A 23128-nucleotide genomic window follows, 5' to 3' on the forward strand; every position below is an offset into this window, starting at 1 on the left:
CTCTCCACTTCTTGTATCTTTCCCAATCTGACATTTGATCTTCCACAACCTATACAGAGATTTAGCAGAAAATTTAATCTAATCCCAGCACAAGGCTATTACTCCAGTGGGTGATGATCACCTTATTCAGAAAAACATTTCTCTGCTCTGTTTTGTAGTACCAAGCAGTCTTATTTCTTTTCTCTCTATGTAATTATGTGTAGGAGCTACAGAGCATCTGCAGATCCTAACTTGGGAAGTCAGGGATTTGACACAATCTGCTTCTGTTGGAGGTTTTTCTCAATTTGCATATGCTGTTATTGGCCTTTTCCTGCAGCCTAAGTGAGTGAGTCCAATCGCGGAACCCTGCTGTGATCAATAAATATTGGAATTTTTGCAAGTATTTGGGGAATGAGATTTGAGTTTTTCCAGCATGGAGGTTTTTTTGAAATAGGAGAAAACACAGTAGTTGAAAAGCCTATTTCTAAAAAGTCTGCTTATTAAAAAACACTGTGATTTGAGACATTTTTTTTCTTTTGTCATTTGAAAGAAGTCACCTTTATGGGTGATGAAAGACTTTTTTCAGTGCACTGTATATTCCTAAGAAATCAATAACCAAATAATAGGGACATAATAAAATAAGATGACAATATCTTCAGGAAAGCTATTTAAATGCATTATCATATATCCCAGCATAAAAAAAAATATTTATAGCAAGCATATAACCCTTGTTGCTAGTTCTATTAAATATTCATTATAGCTACTATAATGAACAGCATATTATAGAGGGACTTAATTATTCAGAAATTCTAAGAATTAGAGTTTTTTAAAAGAAAGAAAGATTTTTTTTCTGGTTTGTTCAAGCAAACTAAGTTCAAGAATGTGATCCATGTTATCCTATGAAGACATAGTTGTATGACTATTGGAAGCCATATTTTCACTGTAATTTCAGGATATAAACTCTCTTGAGGAAAAGTCACAGCAGACACATGGATTTGTTCAAGTTCTATCTGTACCATAATTTTTATCTAATGGAGTGGTATTTAAATGAATCACCTGATCTTTAGGTGGACTTTAGCCCCAAAATCAGTAGGCCTTTGACAGGTTGCAAAGAGGAAAATATATAGCTGTCATTACTCCAAACAGGTACATTTTTTAGGTGTTTAAAGATACAAGACACAGAAATCAAAAGTAGAAGAATTTCGAACAACACACAGCTCCAATCAGTCCCCAACAAAAGATCAATTTATGAAGCACACAATCATACAGAATAAGCATAGTTTAGCTTTGAAATTAATTCTAATCCTCCCCTAATTCCTCCATCTACATACCTGTGCATACATCTTTTTTTAACTGCTTCTCCCAAGTGGTCATGTATCACCTTTGGTAATGACATTAATAAATCTCAGAGATGACAGCTAGGAATCTCCCTGATGTCACCATGAGTGATTCACTCTCCAGCAAGGACTGGCAGCCAACTAACTGTCATGCTGCTGCTGTTTCTTTAGTACAATGGAATAGGAAAGGACAGGATTAGGAGAAATGCTTTAAATAAATCTCTCAAGTGCCATGAATGCATTTGGCCAACAGATAACAGTGTAATGTATGGCAAGTAATAGGATTACAGAAATTTCAATTTGTGGTCCAGATCCTCACCCCTAGTGCAGTTTCTGTAGTGCTTTGATAGTACTGAAAGAAAATTTACCTGAAGTGCAGTATATGCTTTTATCAGGGAATGTCTCTAGCCAATGTAATGATGCAGTAAGTCCTTTCAGCTTTGCTTTATATTTTGGAAAGTCCTAAGATGGTATCTTAATTGTAACTCTAACATAGACTCAGGTTATCATAATTCATCTGACCATTAATCCCAAGATATTTTCCTAAGGTGGGTGTTTTTCTTAGTCACCTTTTATGAGGGGGCAATCAAATACAGGGATGAGTTCCCTCCGGGTCACAACATACTTTAGAAATTATATCTATCTCTGGCTAAAAACACAGCCCTCACCCTGCTCTGTTGTTCTAACCACCTTGTTATTCTTCACTCCCAGTGGAAAAATGGCTTGAAGATTATTTATTAGGAGAAATAATCTGTTATAGTTTACAAATCGAGATCTGTAAGAAATCCATGTAAGGTTTGAAAAAGATAAGTGTGGTCCTTTATGTCAAATATCTGCCTGTTGCAGTCCAAAATTCAGATACCAACAGAAAAGGAACTGCTAGGATTAATCAGGAAACTTTGGGTCACAGGGGCTGGGGAAAACCCCACCATCTAAGAGACCAGACAAGATCCATTGACATCATTTGTGTGGATTGTCCTGATCTCCCCCAGCAGGATGTAGAGAGACTTTGCATGATGCTATCAGATATCCCATTGTTTTCTCCCTTCCTGTGTAAATCTTTCTTTCGGGTAAAGCTGATCGCCCTTCCCCAATGTAACCCTGCTTACTGGAAATATCAAACCTTTTCCCCCAAAATGTAAATACTGTATCTGAGAAATATAAAATCATTTTTCCCCTTATGTCACCCCTGTTACTGGAAATGCTAATAGATTGTGGAAACCCCTGTTTGGAACAACCCTGCCTTCTCATTAGCATGTAAGCCCCCAAGACCCTCAAATAGCACTCGCTTGTTCCATAAATCATTCCAGTTTTTACCCCCATATCTGGGATTGTGATAGCTTTATTGGACCATTACATCTGGCCACCACAGATTAGCTCCAGAGAGGTAGATTGGCTGATATCTGATCTGCAGGTTTCACACATCCTTCTCTGCACGTTTTTACTTGGTGCCATTATGAGAGAGAGCTAACATTTTTTGCCATGCTTCAACCTCTGCATATTTATAAATTACTTTTTGAAACCTTGTCCTGTCTTTTCTTGTTAAAAAAAGAGATGCTTTGGTGCATTTATTGATGCACTGAGAAAGCAAGAGATTCGAGTATGACAGCAGATGAGGCAATGGCAAGATCGAACAGAAGTCCAAAACCACCTTCTGACAGAAGTCTTTGCCTTGGTGCTGTGCCAGCACTACATCTTGACTGTTGGAGGAGAAGAATTTGACAGATATGAAGATTGGAAAAAGGACACTGAGCCTAAGTTCCTTATGAATATGAGACCTCTCAATGAAAAGAAATGGACTGTTTAAACAAAAGCGTTACGAGCTTTGTACTTTATTTTCTAGTTTGTTTTACTATTCCCTGTTTACTGTACCCCAAGTTCTTAAAAGTTCTCCTGTTCCTCATGGTCCTGAACCCTATCTTCTGATTGGTTAGTTTTTGGTGCATTGTAGTGCCTTTCCTTATTCAGTTGTGCCATCCCCTTAGTTTGCATGTTCCGCCTTAACTCCTCCCCAGTTACGCCCTCCTTCCAGCACTTTCCTGCCCTACCCTATATAAGGGGGAAGTCATTTTAATAAAGAGGCCATTTCACTCTAGACCCCTGAAGTGTGCTGACCCTTTTTTCCTTTGCAGGCCATCACTTGACCAGTAAAGAGAAAGGAGCATTTACTGCACCTGAGACAGGTGAGAGGAGATAGGCAGAGCAGCACTTCACTTCTAGCTCTGCCAGCTGGTCAGTCCTGTCAAAAACTGAGACACTTATTAGCACAATGCGGTAGAGCCTCAGCCAAGTGAAATTATGATTAGTTGCATCCAGAATGAATTTTCACATAAATCTTGACTGAGTGCCCTTATCTAGGCCAAGACACTCCTCCTTTGGACAAAAAAAAGTAAATGAGGCACCACTCTTTTTTGTTTCTCCGGGAGAGAGCTTTCTCCTTTGGTGCCAGCTCCTGCAGCACCACCAGGAGCGTGCTTGGGCTCATGATCAGGTCTGCTGCAAAAGGGCAAAGCATTTCTAGAAGGCATGGTTATCCAACACTTATTTTTCTGGCTACGTATTGCAAAACTGATATTTATAAGATGGTATGCTGCTCAACAGCGCAGACTGCCTACAGGAATGGGTGCCAGAATTTTATACAAGGGAAAGAAGCTGCTCCAGAACAGAGCACCCTAACTACTACTACTAAACATTGAAGGGAAAGCAAGCCTTGCATATTCTGCTCAGTATATTTCTCTACTCCCTCTCTCCTTCTTTACAACAGAGGTATCAAGGTAGATTTGATTCAGTGAATTTCAAATTAGATATTTCTTAGCCTGGAATCAGTCCAACTCTGACCTGGTTGTGGGAGATACCCAGTCACATCATGTAACAGATGTGTAATGTAGCACATCAACTGGTACTCACCTGCCTAGAAAACCACAACCTGCCTCAGTTATTTGTGGCCTGAAGTCTCACTTAAGACAGTAGTTTAATAACAAAACCAAAGCTCTTTTTTAAAAAGATGTCATCTATCGAAACAGAAAAATACTAAATAAATTTTTAATAAACTTTAGTGAAAATGGTTGTTATCTGTGATCTGGAAAAAGAGTGTTATTTTTCATTCAGCATCCCTTCATTGCCACTGATCTGTTCCTTACATTGCTCTCTCTGCCTTAAATCCTGCATCCCTTTGCATGGTGCTACTATATTAATTCTGATGGAAAAACAGGCACAAATGTGAAACTCCTTGTCAAATCTGTGATGGGTAACAAAAGATATTAGGTGGATAAAAATAATATAAAAGATAATAGGTGGATAAAAGGTGCATAATGATACTCTACAACCTGACAGTGACACTGCACAAGTCAATGGAAGTGTGTGACATATAGAAATACATAGAAATATCACCCATCTCAAGACCGTTAAGCAAGGTATCAGAGAAATACACTTACCTTACTCTTAACCTTTGATAAGTATGAAATTATGGCTGTTATTATATTCTTAGTTTCTCGTGCAATAGGTCTAGACAGCTGAATCCAGGTTAAGATTGTGAATGCAAAGACCTTGGTGCCCTTTGTCACTGGGAGAACAGACAACAGTGTCTATTTTTCTTATACTAAGCTGCAATGAAAGAAGAAGCTTAACATTTCATTAAAGTATTAAATCTGCTTTGCATTTTAACTGTACATTGTGATTCCCTATAAATGTAGAAGCTGAGAGCTGACAGGAGAACAGGACTTTCCTGTTCTTTCAATGGTGCTATGGATGATATTTTGAGGAAGGAAATGAAAAGTGTGGTAACTGCTGTAGTGCTCCACTTAATACTTTTACTGATGTCAAATCCTGTTTCCTTTAGGAAAAACACAGAGAGACACACAAAGCCTAAAGAAAACAATGCCAAAGATAACAAGGCAATTTCTGCCCTGTAAACTGTGATATTTCCAGCAGAGTTGTTGGAGAAATATTGACACAGTACAGTTTTATTAGCCTCCAAGACATGACCTGATCTCCCCTGGGCCATACTGCTTCTGAAATGGTCTGCTTGTTTACTTCCAGCTCCTTCTTTGGTCACAGATCCAAAGAGATATAAACAAAGTTTCAACTCTCCTGAGTGCCAAAGCCAGACTTTTATTAAGTGTGCAGGGAGCCTTAGGTCAGGGTGAGAAATAATTAAGAGAACAGATCAAATGACAGGTGAGAAGACAAACAAGGGCAAGGACTCTGTTGTCACTTACATGCGCTATTCAGGACTCTCAGATGCAAATAGAGGGGGTAACAAGGACTGTGGTGCAGTAGGCAGCAGGCTGCAGTTTCCTGAGGGATGGAAGAGCGAAGACACACAAGTTTTAGACTCAGGTCTCTTAGCCTTTCTTCCTGTGTCGGATGTACCAATCTCTTAATCAAAATTGTGACCTTTCACTGGACTCAATCCCCTAAGTGCCTATCTATCTTGTACTGAGGAGCCCAGAACTGGACCTAGCACTCCAGTTGTATTCCCAGTGCTGAAGAGAGGGGAAGGTTCACCTCCCTCAACCTGTTGGCAGCACTGTGCCTAGTGCAGCCCCTGATACAGTTGGCCACCTTTGCTGCTCATGTTCACCTTGCATTCAGACCCCTATATCCTTTTCTTCAGAGCCGTTTTCCACTAAACTAGTGTATACTGTTGCATGGGGATTATACCTCTCCAGATGCAGAATTTTGTTGAGCTGCATGAGGTTCCTTTTACTCCAGTTCTCCAGTCTGTTGAGATCCCTCTGAATGACAGCCCAGCATGCACAATATCTGGTGTATTAGCCCCCTGTCCTTGTTTTGCATCATCTGTGAATTTGCTGAGGGTACAGTCTGTCCCCTTGTCCACACCATCAATGAAGATATTGAATAATACTTCAGTCAGTACTGACTCCCAGAGAGCACTGCTACGGATTGGCCTCCAGCTCATCTTTGTGCTCCTGGATCACAGAACTTTGAGCTCCACAGTTCAGCCAGTTTTCAATCCATCTCGCTGCCCATTTCTCTAGTCCATACTTCATTTTTTTTTTAATGTTGCACAGATTTGTGCATGTCCATTTTTTTAAAATGTTACTTAACCTAGTCCTCTTCCATGAAAAGTAAACTGTCTTTGTACCAAGATCCTAAATACCAAGCTTCACATTCCCAACCAGTTCTTTCTTGTTTGAAAGTGTGAGGTCCAGCAGAGCATCTTCCCTTGTCAGATTTTCCATGTGTGTTAGTAAACTGTCCTCAATGCACTGCAGAAACCTCCTGGATTACTTGTGTCCTGATACATTGCCCTTTCAGTGGTCATCACAGTGGTTAAACACCATCAGTTGGCTGCCGTATTTTACAGTTGTTAGCTACACATGAATTTAGGCCTATTCTTAAGAAATAGCTGTGTGCCAATTTGTAGCCAAGTCCTCTACAATTTCCTGATCTGCTGCCCTCCCTAAAAAAGCCCCTTCTGTTAATTCAGTACATATTGGAAAGAATTTACAATTTCTTAGGATGTATCCACTGATGCAGCTGCTGAGTTGCTATGGTAGGTACTCACTCATGTTCATAGTCCGCTTAAGGCAGGTCAGCTTTGAGAGATTAAGCACACAGAATAAGAAATTGTTGACTGATTGCTTGATACTATCTCACAGTTCTCTTTGATTGCTTTGAAGTCTTCATGAATATGACCCAAGAGATAGTTTGAAAATACTGTCAATACTGAATTTAAATAGAAACAATTACTCTCTGCTGCCTCTTGGATAATATAGAAAGTTAAAAATAAATACACTGGGTATGTTTTCATTAATGGAATTCAAGTATCAGTCAGGATTGAGGCAGCAGTGCTTAGAATTTCAAATTATACTTTTTAACTGCAATTCAGTCCCAAAATATTTATATTAGAGAAACTATTTATTTTGTACTCTCCAAAAATTTATCTTCTTACCAATTAAGGATGAGCAAAACAGTTACAAAAATACAGTGAACCCACCAGTCATTCTCCCAGGCTTCAGGGTGTGTTTGCTGAAGTGCAAAATAACTTTATTGCACACCACTGTTTCTTTTAGTTAGAACTGAAAAGAGAACAGCTTTATGGAATACTTCTGGCCCACCTGGATTTCTGGCCACCATCCCAATTAGGCCTTTAAGGCTTTCACTGGCCTGAAACTCTGCCTTAAGGCAAAGTTCTCTACTCCAGCGGATAAAACAGCCTTCTGCCCTCTGCCTGCCTTCCCTGCCCTGAGGCTTTTCAACAGTCAATGATGCTCAGAGCTACACTTACCTGTTTCATTTCCAGGAAGGTGCTAACTATTATAGTTTTATAGGCCTCGGGGAACAAACTTAAGTGAAAGGGAAACTCCTGTGGCATACCAGTCAACCATTCTCTGGCTTCCCTGTGCCATCAAGAAAATAAAGGTGGCAGCTGAGGAACCAAAATAAGACTTCTCAGCTCTTTCTGCCCTATTGCTCCTAGTGGTTTTGCTGCTTCACTAACAGAGTAGAGTCCTACGAGGGACAACAAGAGTAGAACTGTCAACTCAAAAGGCGGAGCCTCATTGCCAAAGGGACTACTTTCACCATTAGAGCAGAAAGAGACAAATCACAAAATAACTTTATACTGTTTTCCTAAATGAGATAAGGCAATCATAGTTGCACAATGACAATTCAGTCAGCACACTAATACAAAGTGAGTTTCTCTCATTGGTCACAGGCAGTAGTGAGAGTTAAGTATAACTAAAGGCAGACTTCAGAATCTTTTATCACCTTGAAACCTTATCACCCAAGTCAGTTAAAGGAAAGAAACTTCTCCAGTGCTTTTCAGTCAGGCTGGTCATTGAGGCCATGCTCAGCACCATCCTGTAGGCCTACATCCACTTCCATTCTTATTACCATCACAAGTTTTGTATAGGAATGTGGACCCAAAAGTCAAAACATAGAAAATGACATTCAAGACAATTATAATCCAGTGTCCTACTAAGCTTTCTCTTCCACTACCATCTTCTATGTGCATATTCTAGAGGGAACTTTAAGAACTGGATTGGATTTTTCCATTTAAAATCAAAAAAATTCATCATTATTCCTCCTTACATTTTAAAATGTTATAAAAAAGATCTACCAGTAGTAGCCATGGTGAGTTTTCCCCTAAACAATCAGGTTTTCAATATAGGAACTAGCTGCCAGAGCAATAACTGTCACCTGTCAGAATGGTATTTGTTCATCTGGAACGAAAGACTGTTTCTCTTTCATATGTCCGGAAGTCTGATTAGGGACCAAAAGAAGAGATATTCCTGTCTTTTCCCAGATTTCTTACAAGTTTAAAACCAAATCACACTTAATTTAGGCATGTAACAGAAAAATAAACTGGAACAGGCACTTAAGAATGCAGTGGTTCCTGATTTTATGTTCCTTTTGTGTTGCTTCTAGGTTTTGCCTTTTGCAATATTTTCCTAGCTTCTAAGAGTCTCAAAAATAGAACAAAGAAAAATGACTACTTCAATTTGTAGCATAGTCTGTCTTGTCCTTTTTAGTAGTACACGAGGACTTAAATGTCAAAAGACTGGATATTTAAATATATTCTACAGAAAGCATGGATTGGTCCCTTTACATATCAGATTAATATATATGGCTTAATACTTTTGGCTATCAACAGGAATGCAGTTTTTGTAGCCCTGCTTCAAGATGTCCAAATGTTAAAGTCAACAAAAATTAACTGTTTTACATGGTATTTATATACTTTGAAATCAAAACAAACATGGAACAAAAGCAGGACCTGAACTTTGACTCTTGGGTTTCTGAGATCAACATTTGGTGTCATATTAGGCATGGCATATTTTTCTTGCACTCCTGTTGCCATCCAAGGCAGATGCAGGTATCTTATAAGCCCTGCATAGCTGTATCTGGATACCTGAGTGTTATTCAAAGATCTTGGATAATGGACAATATCTCAAATGACTCTAGCTAGACATTATGTTTAAACAACTCATCCTAATTCCTTGGTTTGACCCACTACACCCAGGTCTTGTATTGTTATTATTTTTTTTAAGAACTCAGAATGATATAAAATAGAATTGCCAAAGTTTTTGCTTCCTACATGATATTGTGCAAATATTCAAGGGAAGAAGATTAAAAAATATCTTTTCTTGGTTGGTGTTTCCTATTCAGAGACAAATTTTGGGGGATACAGCCACAGTACCTTATTAGAAGAAGTCCTATGCCCCTACTTCCAGATTTGTATTGAAATTTGTCCAGATGACGAGCAAGAAAGAAATGTGAAAGAGGATGAGATTTTTTTCCATTAACTTTGGGTGTCAAAAAGAAGCTAACAACCCCCCCAAAAAAAAACAACACTACCAAGCCCTACAGTTCTGCACAAATATAGCAGAAAAATAAAACCAAGACTATTTCACTCTGTTTTGGCATTTATTTTATCCAGTATTTCTTATTCTGTAACTCAGATAAGTCTTCTTGTCTCTTGGGTTCCTGAGGAAGTTTTGTTTTCTTTCAGAAAATGAAGACAGCTCTCTCCTTGCCTGTAAGGCACAAGGGACTAAAGACCAAAGGCAAAAAATAAAAATCTTCTCTTTTGCTACTGCACCTCTGTTTATGAAGGACAGAGATAAAGGGAGTGGATACCACTGGGGAAGAAAAGGAAGAGCTGCAGCTCAACAAGTTAAGCCTGCTAGTCTCCTCCTCTATGCCTGTTGCACTGCGTTTCACAAACTGTGCTTTCAGACCTACTTTTTCAAATGCACTTCAATAAGCTCATAGCCCAGGACTAGACCAGAAAGACTATAAAGAAGACAGACTAGTCCAAAACCTATAATTAAAATAAAAATGAACACTTGTCTAGCGTCAATCCTTTCCTTCATTCCTGTTCGTTGTACTTCTTCACTACACATACAAATTTTAAACCTTTGTTCCTGCGCTGGGAAGTCCCCCCAGCTGACAGCAGAGCTAGGATAAAGAGGTAATATATGTAGGTAGTTTAAAGTTGTTTGTTTCATACCTAAGAATTCATAATTGATTTGGAAATTTGGTTTCACTTGACACAACAAGAATAACCATGAGTCTGCCTCCCTACAAACAGGTCACAGGCACACAGGAAAAGTGCAGACCATTTTCTGCCAGGATCTAAAGCCTTACACTTGCATTGACTGCAAGGGTTGGCAACCATCACCTTGTCAAAGAATCAGCCCCAAGTCATCACACTTTTTTTTACATTAAAACTGTGAGACTTCCACCTAGTTATATCAGACGGAATACTTAAACTTTACTCCTCAATGCTAATCTTCTTGTTTACAGCCAAGCAGGGTGAAAAGTTAGTAGAATACAACACTTTGACATTCTGTTTGAAAATATTTGTTATTCATGGGCTTTAATTTAAAATAAGTTTGAGCAAAATCATAATAAGAGCTATCTAAGTCCAGTAAATGCCACGTTGCATAAATTTGCAGGACCATATATTCTGCTATAATTGCAAATTATTTCAAACATGTCTTCAGGTTACAGAAAAGTATTTCCATGGGAGGATAAATTGAATTTAAGCTAGACACAGACAGAAAGCTACAGCAGTTCTTTTGCTGTTTGGTGCTTTTTTTTCATAAGTAAAATACATCCTTCTATAGTGGCAATAGTAATAATAGTTCAGGTAGTGAGAGCATAACTCAATCCCTAAAACATGAGATCTGATTGGAAATAGCTCAACCATTTGACTAAATTACAGGTCTGACAGAGGATTTGGGAGAGGCACATGGCCTACCAGAGTGGAGGCTGAAAAACAAGCAGGATGCTTTCAGCCATTGCAATGGCATCAAACTCGGTGTTTAAATAACTGAATCCTACCATGCCTCTTATCCTAACAGACTTCAGTGGGAAGAAACTTAAAATATAGTATCTTTTCTGTGGTTAGCAATAAACAATAAAGGATAATAAAAGTCCACTGAAAATTAAGCAGTGAGTTTCTATTGGCCTGAAAAGGCATTGAGTTAGTCTCATAAAAATCAGTCAGCTGGGCCATATTTTCTGTATTCAGAAGTTGCTTCTTATATTATTTGACAGAATATAGCCAGTTGTCTATGTTGTGAGGAGCAACATGTTTTCAGATGAGTAACATCTGAAAAGCTTTTTGGAGAACAGGTTCACAGACATAAGTGTAGAGACTTAAAAAAACATGATTACCAGATTAGATGATCTATTTTCCATTACTCAGATTCATGAACAAAACTAGTTGGCCAAATTTGGGTATTTTCACACCTCTCTCTGTGTAGGAATCAAGACTGGAAAGAGCAACTAGTTCACCTTGTCAATTTCTGGCATTCACACGTATATCATGGCTAGGCTTCACGAACGAAGATTTGGGAAGGGCTCTACCCACATTTCTTGCAAGTGCGTTGGTGGCTAAAAAGGCCAATACGAGAAAGGCAAGTCCGGTTGCAAAAGACACAGCAGAAAGACTCCTTAGGTGGTATATTCTGTAAGGCTCGATTCTTTCTGCGTTGTCTTTTCTCCTCAAGGGTGATCCTGCGCGCTTTCTCAAAAGCATCAGCAGCGTTATAAATGGTCTGTCTCCAGGCCTCCCGATTGGAGGCCAGAATAGACCAGTTATGGTGATCAATATGCCCGAGGCTGAGTTGTTGCTTCAGGGAGTCCTTGTATCTTTTCTTTGGGGCTCCTCTCTTGCGGCAGCCGGAGGCAAGTTCACCATAAAGCAGGATCTTGGGGAGGCAGTGGTCCTTCATCCTAGAGACATGCCCAGACCAACGCAGCTGTGTTCTCAGCAACATGGCCTCAATACTTGTGATTGCTGCCTGTTCGAGAACAGATGTATTGGTCACATAGTCTGACCAGTGGATGTTTAGGATTGTGCGGAGACAGCGTTGATGGAAGCGTTCTAGGAGTCGCAGGTGGTGGTGGTAGATGACCCATGATTCGGAGCCATATAAAAGAGTAGACAGCACTATGGCTCTGTAAACACTGATCTTGGTACTTTTCTTCAAGTGTTTATTTCGCCAGACTCTTTTATGAAGCTTTCCAAAAGCACTATATGCCTTTGCTAACCTGTTATCTATCTCCCCGTCAATCTTACCATCCGAGGAGATGAGGCCGCCTAGGTAATTAAACTGTTGGACTGATTTGAGTTCTGATTGGCCGATGGTGATGTGGGGATGATGGAAGACTTCCTGAGGTGCAGGTTGATGGAGAACTTCAGTCTTCTTTAGGCTGACTTCCAGCCCAGAGAGCTCAGCAGCGTCTGCAAAGCAGGATGTTAAACGCTGCAGAGCTGCTTCTGTGTGGGCAACAAGGGCAGCCTCATCAGCGTAAAGCAGCTCCCGGACAAGATGGTTTAGGGTCTTAGTGTGGGCCTTCAGTCGCCTTAGGTTGAATAGGCTTCCGTCAGTACGATATCGAATGTAGATACCGTCCTGATCATCGAGGTCTGCCTTGGCCCTTTGGAGCATCATGCTGAAAAAGACTGTGAATAGGGTAGGAGCGAGAACGCAGCCTTGTTTCACACCATTCTTTATTAGAAAGTGCTCAGAAAGTGTGTTGCCATATCTGACTTGGCCGTGCTGATCCTCATGAAGTGAGATGATCATTTTAAGGAACTTGGGGGGACAACCTAAACGTTCCAAAATCTGCCAGTGACCTTTTCTGCTCACAGTATCGAAAGCCTTGGTGAGGTCGACAAAGGTTACATAGTGACCTTTGTTCTGTTCCCTACACTTCTCTTGCAGTTGTCTGAGAGCAAATATCATGTCTGTGGTGCTCCTGTTGGCTCTGAAACCACACTGACTTTCAGGTAAAATTCCTTCTGCTATAGCAGGTATTAGTCTGTTCAGGAGTATTCTTGCCAGGATTTTGCCAGCAATGGAGAGCAGAGTAATACCACGGTAATTTGAACAGTCTGATTTGGTACCTTTCTTCTTATACAAGGTGATGATGACTGCATCACGAAGGTCTGAAGGTAGTTCGCCTAGTTCCCAACAGCGCACCACAAACTCATGAAATTTAGCATGGAGCGCAAGGCCCCCATGTTTCCAGACTTCAGGTGGAATTCCATCAACCCCAGCTGTCTTGCCGATTTTCACCTGCTGTACGGCCTTGAGGGTTTCTCCTAAAGTAGGGGCAGTATCCAATTCGTATTTCACCGGTTGTTGTGTGATGGACTGAATTGCTGAGTCTTGTACTACACGGTTGGTACTGAAAAGAGTCTGAAAGTGTTCAGACCATCTATTCAGAATGGAGGTTTTATCTGTCAGAAGCGTTTGACCATCTGCACTGAGTAGTGGGCTTTGGACTTGGTATGTAGGCCCGTATGCTGTTTTCAGGGCCTCATAGAATCCTTTGTGATCCCCTGTATCTGCACATAGTTGAGTTTTTGCAGCTAGATCGGTCCACCACTTATTCTGGATGTCACGGAGTTTCTGTTGGAGCTTGCTGCATGCAAGACGAAAGGCTGTTTTTCTTGCGTGACAAGATGGCAGTGCAAGGTGTGCTTGGTGGGCAGTTCTCTTCTTCCTTAACAAGTCCTGGATTTCTTGATTGTTTTCATCAAACCAGTCCTTGTTCTTCTTGAGGGAGAACCCTAAGGATTCTTCAGAGGATTGCAGGATGCAGCTTTTAATATGATGCCAAATTGTTTCAGGGGAGGAAACTGCAGAATCTGTGGAATGGTTTTCGAGCCTAGTTTGAAGGTTTGCCTGGAATCTTTCTTTTACTGTGGCTGATTGGAGATCGTTAACTTGGAGTCTTCTCCTTGGGATACTGCCCTTTTTGGGTTTGAATTTGAGATTAAAGTTGAGTTTACAGCGCACAAGCCCATGGTCTGTTTGGCATTCTGCGCTGGGCATCACGCGGGTGTGGAGGACATCGCGGACATCTCTCCGACGCACCAAGACATAATCAATGAGATGCCAATGCTTAGACCTGGGGTGCATCCAGGTTGTCTTCAGACTATTTTTCTGCTGAAAGATAGTATTAGAGATGGTAAACTGTTGCTCCGCACAGAATTCTAGCAGAAGTCGACCATTATCGTTGCAGTTTCCAACACCATGCTTGCCTAATACTCCTTTCCAGGCTTCAAAATTCTTACCTACTCTGGCATTGAAATCACCAAGGATAATGATCTTATCATCTGCGGGCACCTTTTGGGTAAGGCAGCGCAGGTCAGTGTAAAATTTATCTTTTTCAGCAGGGTCAGCTTGGAGAGTTGGGGCATATATACTGAAGATGACAATGTGTTGCTTGTTGTTTAGTGGAAGGCGTAGGGAGATAATGCGGTCAGAGTGACCTGTCGGCAGATTTTCGAGTTTAGAGACAATAGAGTTTTTGATCATGAAGCCGACACCTGAGAGATGTTTTTCGGTTCTGGGCTTACCTGACCAAAAGAGTGTGTAACTGGCACCATGTTCTCTGAGGCTGCCTTCCTCGTGAAGGCAAACTTCACTGAGAGCATCAATGTCGATGTTGAGACGAGCCAGTTCATGGGCAATTAGGGCAGAACGTCGCTCAGGACGTCCGCTATTCGCAGACTCGAGCATGGTTCTGATGTTCCAGCATGCTAGAGTTAATTTAGGTACACCTTTGGAGGCAGGTGCATGCCTTTGTCTTTTGCTCTTTGTGCGACCGCATTGGAAGAAGATCCCCATTGGTCTGCGGTTAACCAACCGGGTGAAGGTGGAGATGAGCTTTGTTTAGGCCACCTTTTCTAGGCCCCTCTCCAAGTGGAGCAAGCAGTGCTGTCCTTGAAAAGGCTGCTTGGTCGTTCAGGGTGCTGCCCCAAGAGACTCTCATCTCCGTCAGTCTCAAATGACCAATATCCTGAACCGCCTGCATGCAGGGTTGAGTCTGCGGCTCCCAGTGCACCTTTCACCTACCGTTTCGACCCTCGCCCATCGCTACAGGACTTTTTGCATGTGGGTAAAGCCTTCAAGCCTGCGCAATGGATTTTTTAGGTGAGATGCAGTATGCGCGGAACTGAACCCACCCTTTAATCCTGAGGTTCATCTGCCAGGGCCGAGCAAGCTTGGACGGTGGCAGCGAGGTCCTCAGGACGTAGGTTTGATTCGAGTGACCTTCTCTTAGATGGATGGCCTTACAGGGCTAAGCGAGCTCCATCTGCCCGGGTTTGGGATGAGAGTTGTCCTTCTCCTAGGATGACTGCCAGAAGGCTAATGAGCTCATCCTGCCCAAGGATGTAGTTTATCTGGCCCTATGGTTTTGACCTGTCTGGTATGGGCGACCCTACCGAAGGCATGAACCCACGCCAGCATAGCTCGCAACCACATAGGGGTACATAGGCTACGTTCCTGTTAGAACGATTTGGGCAGGTCTTTCATTTCCAGTAACAACCCTTTGTCCTGCCCACTCTTTCAGGGTGTAACAGAGCAAAGCAAATATATCCAGAACATGCCGAACCTGGGCAGTAGCCGTAGGAGAGCCAAAACTAAAGAAATAAATAGACAAACAAACAAACCAACCGACCAACCATTCTGGCCCCCGTACCTAGCCAAGGCTGGGGTACCTTACAAGGCCCCAGCCTGGTCGGGACCACCATCAATCTAAAAGAACCCTCTATCCATCCAGACCTTATCCTTCCCCCACTGTGCTACCACAAATTCCAGGCGCACTGCACATACGTGATGTGATGTTTCATACGGGACAGCCCTGCTCTCCCACCCGCCATTCGAAGGACCCCCACGGCCAGCTCAACACCCTCCCCTCTGCTCCCTCCCCCCCCCCCTCCCCCTCTCCCTCCCCCCCAAAACCTGGAACAGCAAGCCTCTGTGTGCTCCGAAGCTGCGCTCTCATCTTCCACGGGGGTGCAGTACTCGCTGGCAAGGCTCCCCCTCTCTCTCCTTTCTCCTGCCGCGGCCTCGCCTGGGGTCGAAAACCGTGCGCACTCCGCGCGTGCGGTGCAGAAGTTTCCCGCCAGCACGAGGCCCCCGGGCCAGCGTGGCGCCCTGCGCAGCGCCTGCAGCAGCCCCCGAACCGAGCGGGGTCCTGCACGGCGTGCGCAGGGCACTCACATGTATAATATGAAAAGCAAAAGACCAGGTTGATTCAACAGAGGTCTTTCTCCAACTGTCTGACTTTATCTCCTTATATTACTTAGCATTTTTTATACAGGAAAAATCATTAAATATTCCATATATAAACTGAGATAAACCATAATCTAGAAAGTACTGGAAACTGTGAAAAGTATTTTTCACATAAAAGAAAAATCTCGTAAAAGCCAGGCTAAGAAAAAATACATGCTATAATATTTCACAGATTTTTTTTCCTCTGGTGCCATTATCTGGTGCAATTTATGCTTAAAAGTTGAAAACATATACATTAAGAAAGGAACTTCATAATTCATCTCATATTATGTTAGGAATAGATTATTCCAAACCATTTCTTGATCTAATTTTGAAGTCATTGATTTGACAAATGATTTTCATTTTGTGATGTTTCATAATCTCAGCTCAGAATCCTGAGAAGAAGAAGAATTGTAAGGCACTTGATGCACATGCCTGAAAGCTGCTTAAAGAGAGGATAGTGAAAAGGAAACATCACCTGAGTGGTTTAATATTAATGAAAAAAAATCACAAAGCCACAAGGAAAACCGCTTTGTGTTGTTTTTCTGTGTCTTTAGGACTGCAGGAATATTTTATTGGCTGGGAGTAAGCATTCCTAATGGTCCACCCACCAGAGACAAGAAAGTCTCTCCTGTTTGAGGAGAAAATGAGGAAGCTGCTATCCTGAAGAAATATGGAGTAATTTCTCTGTAAGAAAAATAATTTTAATCTTCTTTCATTCTAGTTCAAAAAAAAAAATAAATGTAGAACTGTTTATGTTGTGACAACTGAGAAAGCTCTCTTCTAAATACGTGAGCTTTGTTCTCATGTTTAAAGCTATGAGATGTAATTACTAAGAGTGGTTGGGGTTATTTTTAATTTATTGGGGATGTGGGCTAAATTATATTTGTAGGGAAAAGCAATTGAACAGATACTTACTTGTGTTATAAAAGCATTTTCAGTGATCTACGGGTTTCGCTTCATTCTATATTTTCTGGTAAAGGCAACTGCTTTCCGATATTGCCGGTACTGCCAGCCTGAAAACTTACCACTACCAGATGATGATTACCTTCTTTTTTTCATTCCTTTTCCCTACTATAACAAGTTATCTGGGGAATTTCCTCTCCTTTTTACTTCATTAAACATCTCTTTTTTTTAGAATAAATTGAAATATTTATAAAAATAATGTGTCCTTTGTATCCTGCACAGAGGATTCTTTCGTTCATTTGTGGGTTTTCTGACATGAAAAGTGGAAATTAGGCAATTACTCTACTAATCTTATTTTACTCTGTATCACAGAGGTTTAACCTGCAGAGTTCAGTTGTTATTTTCATCTGTGTTATCTCTGCAGTGAGTCTAAGTGCTACTGACCACATGGCTGAGAAACATCAGGCAGAAAGCATGACTGCAAACAGAACCAGCACTTTGTTCTCCTGTGATACATAAACCGTGATTTCTTTGTTAATATTTTACTAAATCATCAAATTGAAAACACAACTTAGAATATCCAAAGGGGGGTAGGCGGTGGAACTTCTCCTATCTGGACTTTGGTAAAATCCAAATTCTGAGACAGTTACAGGGTAATAGCCAAGAGAGAAAACATGGAGAAAGTTGACAGGCTCAGGAAAACAGAAGTGGCTTGCTTCCTCAGTTGCAGCATGAGGACAAGGACTAGTTAATCACACCTAGTTCCAGGGAACACCACATCAGCAGAGCAGGGATAAACCTTCCTGCTAGTGGTCCAGATCCCACAGTATTATTCCTTCCCTGAATCCAAGTCTTCAATCTGGTATCTTTGCAATGCCATCTTTATATAGTTTTTCTTTATGCCTATCTCCAACAGTGCCAATTAAACTCTTCCATTTTTTAATTCAGACCTCCTCTAGGTAGCATGGGTAAGGTATATGCAAACAGCTATCCCTCCCTTTAATTTCAAATCCCTCCCCTCACTGCCACTTTAGCCCTTGGTTTGCACAGTATGCAAACCTTATATTATCTTAGACCTTACCACACTCTGTCCCCTGCAAACCTCAGGTTATCCCCTTCCTAGGCCATTTTTTTAGCCTTCTTCCTTTTGGGAACCTCCCTGTATGTTCACAGTCAGCAGAAGAGAAATTAAAAGATCATGGAAAATGCTATGGCAATGAATTCCTCCACAGGAACTGTCTTGTTTTCCTACTTTCTGGAAAAATCACTGTCACAGATTTATATCTGCCAGTCTCAGATGTAAATCGTACGTGTTCAGTACTGGCTTAGGACTGAGTGGATTAGTCGGACTAGGAGTGCACTTCTGAAGTGAGTCTCCTGGTTATTCCCACTAACCTTTCACATGAATTGGATTCCTTTTGGATTAAACTAAACTAGAAGATGCACTTAATGCAAAGTAGCTGTTAGTGGGTACTTTATCCTGAGGCCCAGGCTAGTGTTACTCCAAAACAGAATGCTTGAAACACAAATATTGTGGGCATTTCAATCTCAGTACCAAAGGTATCATCTTTCTAATCTGCTCTTGCTTGTCCATACTGCTTGCAAAAGGCGACACAGGCAATGCCTATGCAGAGTTTCAAGGCTATAGGCTGAACAAATTTCTCTTTACTTCAGGAAGAAGAGTCTGGCTGAGATGGCAATTGATGGACTCACGGATTTCTTGTGGAAGCTGAATGGATGAACATTCATCTTTGTGGTTTGCGGAGCTTGCTACCAGAGGAAAAGCTAAAGCCTAAGAAAGCAGTTCAAAGATCTGCAATAATTAGGCAGTAAGAGAGCACAAGGTTCAGAGGAGCAGCCCCATTGCCCCTTACCTGACCACAGTCAAGTCACTGGAGAGCTATGACAACTGTGCTCATCAGAAAAGTAAGTAATAGCTCATCAGCATCCAGCTCGCAGGAAATTCATTCCTTTGCATTTAAGACGTAGAAAGTCAAAGCAGAAGACTGAGACCATCTTTAAGGGGTCTTATTTTATGGGAATAAGGCTGGCTGAGGAAATGTTGATTTGAGAGTTCCAGTAGCATCAGGGATTACTTTTGTTCTAATGTAGAAATGCTTGTGGAAAATGAGATGGTCTCTCCCTCATGTATAAATATATGAGGAAAGCACTCTATGAATTGGCTACTTTTTACAAGACAGCTCCACCAAAATCACCATCATCGCTTTCTGCTAACTCATTTATCTTCACTCTAGCTTTGTTGCCACATAGTCAGTATTTTTCCCTTCAAAAATCTAGTGCTATGGTTTGATTGCTTCTTAAGAAGCATATGTTGTAGAACCTCTACAACAAAGCCAGCCAAAAAATTCAGTGTGAAGAGAAAGTAATAGTCTCCAGGGAGGCTATGAAACAATTAAAGAACCACAACCCCATGAAATTAATGCATAGTTCTTTCCCATTTTATATGCAGTGCTTCATTACCATGACCAGATGCTGCCAGTCTAATCATGTGAGTTAAATCATATTTAAAGGGTAGGAAGGGAGGGAAAAAAATTGTTAGTCAAAAATTTAAATACAATAATGTTTTCCTGGTTTCAATACTCATGTATTTCAAAAGGAGTGTGCCATGTCACAGTCAACTTTGGAATTAAGTACTAATCTTTATGGCTTTAAGGTAAACCATGTAATAAACAGCTGTCATGATTGGCCTGAAAGGAAGCTGAAGTTTCACTCAGCTCCAAAAAATGAGCTTTATGTCTATTGCTAGTCAGATACCTAAACTCAAGTACAAAGTGGGTGAAATTCAAATGAAAATGCTAAATTCTGAATTAATTTTTGAAATACAATTTCATGTCCCACAATGTCATGAAAGAGGACTATAATAATACCGAGTTATTAAGAGCAAATAATAGTAAATAAATTTTTTAACAGACCATTCTCCCAGTAAAGGTTTTTCTTTTTTCATTTTTACAAAGCATAAGGTAAACATCCCTTCCATTAGTATTTCTAGATCATTAATTCTACAAAAGCTTCCTTGTTCTCTGGCCAACAAAATTTTTCTCAGAAGCTATGAAACTTGGTTGCAGTAATGAATATAAAGCCAAAATAATGCCTGGAAGATTTTAATTTGTCTCCAAAATTTTCATATCCACACAGATGATACTTTGACATTCTTTAAAGCATAACAAGCATCAGCATTTTTAAATAGGCAAAGGAAAATACAGTGTTTTACACTACCAAGCATGGCCATGCATGTTAACATTAATCCCTCTAAATCAGAAGAGATTATTAATCTACAACTGAGCCTGCTTACCCCACAATGCAATAAATAAATTTTGAAATAGTATACATTATTAAGCTACAGAAGCTTGTTGATACGGCACACAGTAGCTTAATAGGGACATTTGCAAAATCATTACACAGCCATAAAGAACTTTACAGGTGGAAGATCTTCACTTCATCCCTTTAATGGGAGATGAAAAATGAATTTCTACCAAACATCTGTTTAAATTGTTGTATGTAAAAAAGCACACATCTCCAGAGTGCTGATCTGTCACCTTACTGATCCAGGAGAAGCCTTTTTTTCATTACTCAGCCTTGACCTCGGAATCCTTTTTGCATGAACTCAGGGTGCACTCTCTTTAATTTCAGTTTTCAGTTAACATACATTGAAGTGTGCTTCACAAAAGCTTCATTGAGCACTGCTACATTCTTCTACAAAAAAAAAAACAAACAACCAAGACAAGTCTGCAGAGTGCACCACTGCTAACAAAACTGTTCCTTCTGAATTTATTGTCTCACAGCATGATGGCCTGGGGATGAGTTGCTTCCTGCAATGCTCAGTTGTGGTGAAAGCTATAACTTAATAGGCTCATGCGGAAGTTAACCATGTATAACATCACAGTACACACACGGTGAGCGTTATAAGCACTTTAACTGCCTTTTTTCTTGTAAAGTCTTTCCCTCAGCTGAATTTGGGTTCCAAATATTCTAAAAATCACTGTCAAGCTGTTCCCTAGGGGTTATCTCCTATTTAGGTGGAAAAGCACTTGGTAGATCACAAATCACTTCATGTCAGGATATGTGACACAGACAAAACAAGACGGGTCAAATGAACTTCTTTGTGGGAAACAGTAAGAATAGAATTCCATGCTGGATCTTTAATGGAATTTATCTGCACACACACACACAGAGTAGGATTGTGAATTTTAACACCACCCATCTTTTGGTCACCAGCTTTCTAGGTAAAATTTTTTGCTTATATCTCTATTTAGTCAGTAGGAAAAAAATAAGATCTCCAGAGAACAATTCCAAGGACATAAAATTAGCTCCTGAGTAGGCTGACCTCCAGTAAAGATTTACCCTTTCTATTGACCATCTATCCATCACTGATAGGTTGGACTACTTAGCCAGCAAAAAGATGGCTGATATGAATATGCACAGCTCTGTTGCAACTTTCTCTATACACTAGATAACAGAGTTCTGGGGCACTACAAGACTCTCGATGGTCCTAAAAAAAAGAGACAGCAAAACCAGATGTGATCAAAAACTGACATTGTGCTACAAACTCTTGCACTAAGGAAAAGAGGACTTTGTAGCTATCTGGAAGAATTCCGAATAGTCTCCTCCTCATTAATCATCCTTCTCATGCAAAATGAACCAGAGTTTATTTTTTCACCTGGAGACTTCTTTCTGTGAAATCATTAACAGAAAATGGAGTTATTGCTTGTAAGCAGACATAGAAGAAAAGTCCAGAAGTAGTTCAGTGCCTTATCAAGCTTTTCCTATTAACACAATGCCATTTTAGAAAGCTCCAATTCCAATGCAATTCCACTAAATGAACCTGATAAAAGGTTTCATTTTCTTAATTCTGCAAGTCAGTAAAAACACAGACCTGTCTGGACAAAAGGGTTGTAGGGCCAGCTTGCATATCACAACACAGAAAAACCCATCCCTACTGTATACCAGCTCCCATACTGTATCTTTGCCCTTATTACTAGTAAAATGACCCTTCAACACATTTAAGCTGTTACATAAAAAGACAGATAGAACAAGAAAGGCATTAAGACAGATTTTTTGGTAGTTAATTTCTAGTTTGAGAAGTTACCATCTAATTTACTACTAGAGTTTTAATGACTAGAACCCTATCTATCCTGCATCGACTGTGTAGCAAGGTATAAAGAATATAATTTCTTTCTTCATTTAGTGCTTTTTTGTAATTTTAAGCTAAGGACATAGCAAGTGGCAAAAGGATTTACTGCCATGCAGTAAAGTCAGTTTACTTTCTTTCAGTGATTATTTAATCAGTATACAACAATGGCCTAATTAAATCCAGTGAAAGACTGGTTATAGGTGAGACAAGGCAGGTGGTTTACAGATTTGCCAATGTTCTAAATGGACTACTTGATTCTCAAATTAGTTAACATTTTTTTGATTTAGAAGGTTTGGTGATTGCTTACTTGATTTATTACAGGAGGGAGAGAAACTAACTTTTTTCTTCCATTTTACTGTCATCCAACTTTTCTACTATACACGGTCTCTACTGACTTCTGTGTTTCTCTGTAGCATCACTCACAAAAAAAATCCCTATTCAGTAGGCTCTGAAGATTTATTCTGCATTCATTCTGATCTTTCTGCCCTATTAAGCTCATGACAGCTGTGTTCAAAACAAGAAAGCACTGCACAGACTTCTGGCACAAAAAAGAAGTGTTTTGCAAGAGATGTGAAAAACCAAAGGAGGAATATCTGGGTAAGCGACAGGTTGGAGGGCTTTACTGAGTAGAGTTCCTTCCTTTGGCTAGGGGCCACTACCTGCCATTTGGAATGCACTGGAGACCTGTCCCTTGCCAGCAAGAA

This window comes from Neopelma chrysocephalum, unplaced genomic scaffold (genome assembly GCF_003984885.1).
Source record: "Neopelma chrysocephalum unplaced genomic scaffold, ASM398488v2 Primary Assembly neopelma1_23, whole genome shotgun sequence".
Taxonomy (NCBI): domain Eukaryota; kingdom Metazoa; phylum Chordata; class Aves; order Passeriformes; family Pipridae; genus Neopelma; species Neopelma chrysocephalum.